The sequence below is a fragment of the Impatiens glandulifera genome, chromosome 4 (genome assembly GCF_907164915.1).
Source record: "Impatiens glandulifera chromosome 4, dImpGla2.1, whole genome shotgun sequence".
Taxonomy (NCBI): domain Eukaryota; kingdom Viridiplantae; phylum Streptophyta; class Magnoliopsida; order Ericales; family Balsaminaceae; genus Impatiens; species Impatiens glandulifera.
The window spans coordinates 20469364-20478101 of record NC_061865.1 but is presented as its reverse complement, the minus strand read 5'-3'; the positions used below and the strand labels follow the sequence as shown (position 1 = coordinate 20478101).

General features: G+C 30.4%; 1 pseudogene; it reads left to right on the top strand.

Moving 5' to 3' along the window:
- Positions 1-367: 367 nt before the first annotated feature.
- Positions 368-3312, top strand: LOC124934914 (annotated as a pseudogene).
- Positions 3313-8738: the final 5426 nt, after the last annotated feature.

Here is an 8738-nt window from a genome sequence, read left to right as displayed (position 1 = left end):
TATGTTTTGTTTTTTAATTTTATAAATATTTTATTTTATTATTTAATTTTTTTAATTAAATTTGACTTATAATTTTATTAACATTAAAATTTAATTATTAATTTTATTAATATTAAATTTTAATTATTAATTTTTTATAACATAATTATTAATTTTTTTATTAACATCTATACTTTAATTAATTATTATTTAAAATTAAATAAATTAAAAATAAAAATAATATAGATAATTAAATTTAAGAATAAAAATTTAACCTATATATTTTTAAAATTAGAAACTAGTACAGACTAGTGGCCCAATTTGTTTTGTCTCTTAAAAGCTTAAACGGTTCAATTTTTCTCCTGGGGTTTCGACAAGGTTGTATTCTATGGAGTCCGAGAATTTGGTAGGAAAGTCGACTGAGACGGCGCTGGTGACAACCATCGTCAATCTGGATGAAGAGCCGAAGATAGCTGGAGTTTGACTCCTACTCATGCTTTACTCCGTATCTGCAAGTCTCTAGTCGCCGGTGGCGTTGCTGGAGAAGTGTAAGTTCTTTCTCCCCTCTTTCCTTTTCGTTTTCTGGTTTTCCCCATCGATGGAAGCAATGCTTATCTTTTTTTAAATATGCTTTCGAGTGAAGATTGTGGATATTGAACATCAGCATAAATGAAAATTGAGTTTGATTCTTTGGTTGTGCTTTAAATCAACTTTGGAGGGTGATATGAATAGGTTCCACGTTGTTCATAGATGAGAGTATTAACTTGATGTTTCCATATTCAATCTTTGAATTCCTGCAGCAATTGACCTTATCCTTATCCTTCTATATAACCTGATCTCTACCTCCGGATTACATGTGGATTGTATTTCTCTCATTGGATCTGCAATATGTATTCACAAAATCAAAGACTATTATGCTCTTCTCCTTTTTGTCAATTGAGTGATTCACACACTAATAAATGTCCACAAGTTTGGACTTTTTCATACCTTTTCAACTCAATAATGATTTCTTGAGACTGTTGTTTATAGCTTGCTGCAATTCAAATCTATCTATATATTATAAAACATGTGATCTTTAGTTAGTAACTGTTGATGATACTCCAGTTCTATTGATTGATTTGCATGAAGTCAAATGCCTTGTTTCAATATTGATGTAACAAGGTAAGGTCATTCCAATCCCTTGGTGATGAGGCCCTGATCCACTCACTCAATGAGGTAGAGTGAACATTCCCATTACTAAATTCACCTATTTGAATCATAGGGTATCTAATTGCATAAATAAATTAAAGACACAAGTTTCGACCCTGATATGTGATCGCAAGCAGTTGAAGAAGTTGGATGCTATAAGTTCGAGCTTGAGAACTATAAGAAATGTTGTTTACTTTGAAGATGATGAAACAGAATGTGCCTCCAACAGCCAGACTTGGAATGTTAATTCATTCACTGAAGTTGAGAAGCTTGGGGTAGAAAGTCCTGTTCATTCTAGACTACCTTTCAGGGAAGATGTTGCGGTTATCATGTATACCAGTGGAAGTACAAGTCTACCAAAGGTGTGACATTGCTTATATTATGTATTCTTCACTAAGATCTTATTCTTATATTCTTGTACGATGTTCATAAATCATGCTTCCTTTTGCTTGAACATGTCTTCAACTCTTATATGTAGGGAGTCATGGTAACTCATGGAAACTTTGTTGCTACTGCAGCTGCAGTTATGACATTGATTCCAAACTTGGGAGAAAATTATGTTTACTTGGCGTATTTGCCTCTAGCTTACGTTTTCGAGTTGGAAGCAGAGGTATCAATATAATTTGTCTTCCTAACTGAACTGTTCAGATATTCTTTATTTCCCGTTTGTGATATTGGTTGTTGGCTGCTCAATTGGCTATGGTTCACCATTGACTTTGACAGACACTTCTAATAAAATCAAGAAATGGACCAAGGGAGATGCTTCTGCCTTGAAGCCTACCATCATGACAACAGTTCCATCCATTCTGGATCGTGTTAGAGAAGGAGTTTCAAAGACGGTCTGATAACTTAATTTTCGAAGATAACTTATTATTTTTATGAAATTTTAGAAATGAAGCAATTACATCCTTCAATAAATATACACTATAGTAGGTTGAGGCGAAATGTGGTTTTGCAAAGAAATGTTTTCAGATTGCGTATAGTAGACGACTAGCAGCTGCAAACGAAAAATGGTTTGGAGCCCGTGGACTAGAGAGATATATGTTGGATATCTTTGTTTTCAAAAAGATATGAAGGTTTCTTGGAGGAGAGATCAGATTCATGCTATGTGGCAGAGCACCTTTATCTGCTGAGACACAGAGATTTATTAACATCTGCATGGGGTAAACATTCTAATATCCAACTTTGTATCTTTCTCTGGAAAGAAAATATAACATAATTCCTGTCATCCAATATATCTCTACACTCAGAACCAGAATGAGATTAATTGGCCCATTTGGAAACACTTTTGGTGTTCGAATTTAAATTCGGATACAAATGAGAAACCATCAATGAATCTTTGCTCTTTATTTGCAATACAGATGAGATACATTGACAATAAAAAATGTGTTTCCAAAGGGGCCACTGTTGCATTGTTAGACCTTCTTTCATTGTGTATCTAAAACCTGCTAGCATATCCATGGCCATAATCTATCACAGTTTCTTGCCATGTTCTTTCAAAGCACCTATTGGCCAAGGCTACGGCTTGACGGAGACTTGTGCTGGAGGTGCTTTTACAGAGTGGGATGACAACTCTGTTGGACGTGTTGGACCACCACTTCCTTGTTGTTATAGAAAGGTATGTTGTTTTTATACTATTTTCATTCTTTTTCATCTTATTGAAATAACTTTGAAATGGATAAAAGACATTGATATTATTTAGTACAAGGCATTCTTCTTTTTAAGTCTGTGAAATGAATTTAAGATGAGTTAATTTTCTATGATCTTACTTACAGCTTGCACCAAAGTATTTTGTGAGAAGCATAATGTTCATGTTTCTACAGATACGATTTCAGATCATTTGTCTAGTAATTCTGCTAAGGTAGTGTTTTCAAAACATATTATATACTTTACTGAAATGAAATAGCAAGTTCTTTGTTATCTAAGAGATATATCTTTTTTACTCAGCCTTAGGCCGTTTATGTGTGGAAGCATGCATTCTGGTATGTTTATATCAAGATAATGAATGCCTTGTTTCAATGCTGGTTTATATTACATTAGTATTGTTATGAACAAGTTGTTGATTTGGGGCGATTTATTAGGGTTGTTGATTACCAATGGGATGGTTCACTCTTCGCCACTGCTGGTTCTCAACTAGACATATAGGACCCCAATAGGTATTAATCTCTTTTTTTTTTTTTCCTTTCATCGAGTATTTGAATGATGTGGAGTTCGAATTGATGTAAATAGGTCTCAACCAGTAAATAGGTTTGAGTGGGATAATGACAGTTATATCGGTTTGATTAAACCCTGAAGAATTAAATGTTTTTGGCAACATCAAGAAGGTAGGTATTTTTAGATGAATGATTTAAAATGTGTATTGAATGAACCATAGTCTTATAATTTATATTGATCAAATAGAATTGTTGGTTCATTAATTTTATTTTATTTTGGGTTTAGTGACCGTTGCATTGCGTTATATGATTTGCAGATGTCATTATCATCAGCTAGGAAGCTCATCAGGATGGTAATTCTAGAAAACTTGTTTTCCAATAGTGTTTAATTTTTATTAAATCAAAAGGCCTCTGGTTCTTTGTAGAACTTATAATATTTTATTATTTATTTATGAAGAGATGATTCTCTATGGATAAAGATACTACTTAAGTCATTAAACATGATTGGTTATTAAACATGGCTGGTTGCATTTGAAATTGCGTAATTCATACATTCTTTGTATCTATATAACTTATTGTCATGGGCATTTTGTAGACTCTTAGGGTGTGTTTGATGATGGGGAATTGGAATTGGAATTGGCATTGGAATATTAATTCCAATTCCATGAGAATTGACATTGAATTACAATTCAATTCCTATGTTTGGAAAAATGATAGAATTGTAATTCAATTTTAATTCCTATGTTTGGGAAAATGATAGAATTGTAATTCAATTCTAATTTCAATGTTTGTAAAATAAAATATCGGTTCAAAATGTTAACTTTTAAAATATGTTTTGACGTTTTGGCACGTTTAATACGTTTTTGACATTTTTTTTCACATTTTCACACGTTTTTCACACGTTTTAACACGTTTTTCACGTTTTTCACGTTTTTCAAATGTTTTTCACGTTTTTCAAACGTTTTTCACGTTTTTCAAACGTTTTTCACGTTTTTCAAATGTTTTTACGTTTTTTACACGTTTTCACGTTTTTTACACGTTTTTCACACATTACAACACGTTTTTCACATTTTCTCACGTTTTTCACGTTTTTCACACATTATTCACACGTTTTCACGTTTTAACACGTTTTTCACGTTTTTCACGTTTTTCACATGTTTTCACATGTTTTTCACGTTTTCAAACGTTTTCACGTTTTTTACACGTTTTAACACGTTTTCCACACGTTTTTCACGTTTTCACACATTTTCACACATTTTTACACGTTTTTCACGTTTTCACGTTTTTCACATGTTTTAACACGTTTTTCAAACGTTTTTCACGTTTTTCACATGTTTTTCACATTTTTTACACGTTTTTCACATTTTCACATGTTTTCACGTTTTTTACATGTTTTAATACGTTTTCACGTTTTTGACACGTTTTAACACGTTTTTCACGTTTTCACACATCTTCAAACATTATTCACACGTTTTTCACGTTTTCACGTTTTTGACACGTTTTAACACGTTTTTCACGTTTTACACGTTTTCATGTTTTTCACGTTTTTCACGTTTTTCACACGTTTTAACACGTTTTTCACGTTTTCAAACGTTTTCACGTTTTTTACACATTTTAACACGTTTTTCACACGTTTTTTTACACGTTTTCACGTTTTTCACACGTTTTTACACATTTTCACACGTTTTTCACGTTTTCACGTTTTTCACACGTTTTAACATGTTTTCACATTTTTCACGTGTTAAACGTGTTAAAACGTGTTAAACGTGTTAAAACGTGTTAAACGTGTTAAATGTGTTAAAAATGTGTCAAACGTGTCAAAAAAGTAAAAAACATGTGAAACGTGTCAACGTGTTAAAAACGTTTTAAACGTGTTAAAAATATGAAAATGTGTCAAAAACGTGTTAAACGTTCTAAACATGTGAAAAACGTGTTAAACATGCCAAAACGTGTTAAACGTGTCAAAAATATGGTAAACGTGTCAAAAACGTAAAAAAAGTGTTAAATGTGTTAAAAACGTGAAAACATGTTAAATGTGTCAAAAACGTAAAAAAATGTGTTAAATGTGTCAAAAACGTGAAAACGTGTTAAACATGTGAAAAACTTATTAAACGTGCCAAAACGTGTTAAACGTGTCAAAAATGTGGTAAACGTGTCAAAAACGTAAAAAAATGTGTTAAATGTGTCAAAAACGTGAAAACGTGTTAAATGTGTCAAAAACGTGTTAAATATGTGAAAACTTGTTAAACGTGCCAAAACGTGAAAAACGTGTAAAACGTGTCAAAAATGTGGTAAACGTGTCAAAAACGTAAAAAAAACATGTTAAATGTATCAAAAACGTGAAAACGCGTTAAACATGTCAAAAACGTAACAATACATGTTACATGTGTCAAAAACGTGAAAACGTGTTAAACGCGTCAAAACGGGTTAAATATGTGAAAAACTTGTTAAACGTTCCAAAACGTGCAAAATGTGCCAAAACATAAAAAAACGTGTTAAACGTGTCAAAAACGTGTTAAACGTGTTAAAAACGTGTTAAACGTGTCAAAAACGTGTTAAACATGTCAAGGACGTGAAAAACGTGTTAAATGTGTCAAAACGTGTTAAACGTGACAAAAACGTGTTAAACGTGCCAAAAACGTGTTAAACGTGTTAAACGTGTTAAAAACGTGAAAATCATGTCAAACGTGTCAAAAATGTGTTAGACGTGTCAAGAACGTGAAAAACGTGTTAAATGTGTCAAAAACGTGTTAAACGTGTCAAAAACGTATTAAACATGCCAAAAACGTGTTAAACGTGCCAAAATATGAAAATATGTTAAACGTGTAAAAAAACGTGTTAAAAACGTGTTAAACGTGTTTAATGTGTGAAAAACGTGTTAAACATGTCAAAAACATGAAAAACGTGTTAATTTGGAATTACAATTCCGACCTAAAAAGATAGGAATTGAGAACTATCAAATTACACTATATTGAATTCCATTGGAATTCTAATTCCAATTCCAATTCTTAATATTAAAGTGTCTAACAAACATAAGAATTGGAATTGACCCTCCAATTCCAATTCCAATGCCAATTCAAGGACTATCAAACACACCCTTAAGGTTTTTGTCTTTTTGTCCTTGTCTCAGATTAATATGACTATGATATTAATGGTTTAGTTGGTGAGCTGCTTTCCGACAAGAATAGTGATCATCACAAATGTTCTTTACATAAAAAGCCAGAGTTCACTCGAAGTTGACGCCTTGACGGGAACTTAATGTTTTATTTATTTGAACATTAGAATATTTGATAATTAATATTTATTTATTTGACTATGATATTATTTTATGAGAAAATACTGTTCAGAAAATTTATGTTTTTTTTTGTTATTATTTAAATTGTCAATGAGAATAGGAAATGATATTTTAAATATTTTTAATGATTATTAAATTTAAAACAAAAATACAAATAAAAATATAAACAAAAATTAGAAAGTAAAATTGTTAAAAATTAAATGGGGTTTTGGCGACGCTTAGATTAATGTTACCGACGCTTAAATAAGCGTTGTTATAACTTGCGCCGACACTGCTTATGGCGACGCAAGAATAAGGGTCGGTGATGTTTTTGGCGACGCTTGTAAGGGTTGGCAGAAGTCTCTTTAAGGTCGCCGTAGGTCTTTTTTGTTGTATTGATTGTAAATGTTTTTCTATACTCAATAATTTTTTTTATACTCAATAGTTTATTTTTATTTATCTAATAAATTTCAAAATGCATCTTTTCATTAATTAGTTCTCCTCCAAAGATAATCTAATTCATATAAATTTCTTTATCATATTTAAAAAGAGTTGGAGAAGGAGATGTAGTTTTTATATTGGAGAAATATCTCGATTAAACTTTTTATAATTAATGTCAAGAAAAGTAAAATGAGATTAGAGTCTAAGGAGGAAAGTATCATTTAAAAGTTTATAGTTGTATCACGAGTCTATTTCAAGGTTTAAATGATTTAGTTTTATTGGTCAGTTTACTATATATGTATTTTATATAGAATTGAAAGGTTCTAATACTCAGCCAAACTAGAAAATTTTCAAGTTGTATGTTTGGTCCATACAATTTAACTGATTTGAAAATCAATTTGATAAATTTTGACAACATATGCCAAAACTCAATAAAAACCTTCTCAAAATTATTTACAAATAAATAAATATCAAATACTAATTTTAAGAGTAGATACAAACTTCAGACCAACTGAAATAATTCACCCAACTTGTTTGTGTCAGTGAACTTTAGGATCTCATTTTTATCTTGCAACATTTCACATCTGGGTATTAAGTTCATTATCTTTAAAACTACTTTAATATAAATTTATATTAAATTAAATATTTTATAAGAATACCATGAATACACAAAAGAGTGTTTTCCTCTTCTCTTCATTTTCAGCTTCACTCATTTCTAGAATTCTTTTTATTGTTTCTATTTATCAACTTCAGTATATTAATAATAAACAGTTTATTGATTTTATTAACTAGAGAAAGGAAACAAAAGTAAATAAAATTATTATAAGAGAATACATTATATTTCTCCTCTTTAAAATTAAATCACATATTGATATTGTCACACAATATTTCACTTTCTAATATAATTTTTTTAGATAATTTATTGAGGTACTTTGATTGATTAGTTAGGAAGGTTTTGCATAACCCTAATAAAATTCTATAGCATAATATAATGATTTTTATTCTCTTATTTTTATAGTAATCTCCTTTAAACAATGTTTTATTAAAAAAAAATATTATATTCATATAGAATATAGAGAAATCTAAAATTTACTTTTTTTTTATTGAATTTCATCAAAATTTGAATATGCATGCCATCCTCATATCATATAAATTAGTTAATAATTTTTTCCAAAAAATAAATTAGTTAAGAATATTTTCTTCCATGATCTTAATAAATTTGAATTGATAATATTATCTATGACACATATAGGTTTAGCACAATGAGTCTGTTTTAAGATTGTTAAAAATATTGTCTTGAAATAAATTACAGAAATATATATAAAATGATGTACAAATAAATGAAATTAATAAAATATATGAAGAACGAAATCACCGATTGAGATGTTGATTCGAGACATGTGTTAGATACATTTCTCTTAAAACAGTTCATCGTCTCCCGTTTGTGCTGGAGCTTATCATAGATGGCTGTCTCCCAAGGTTCAACGAATCCAATAGTGATTCTGCACTGTATTCACTACTCGTCGAACTTGATCAGCGTACCTGAACTATCACCGGGTTTCAACGGAAATATCGAGTAAAGAACTCGAAGAACACTCACAAAACAAAGAGGGCTTTTGGAATTCTAGAGTGAGAAAATATAAGATGATGTAGTGATGTGAAATGAATAATGAATGTGTATATATTTTTGAGAATTAAACCTT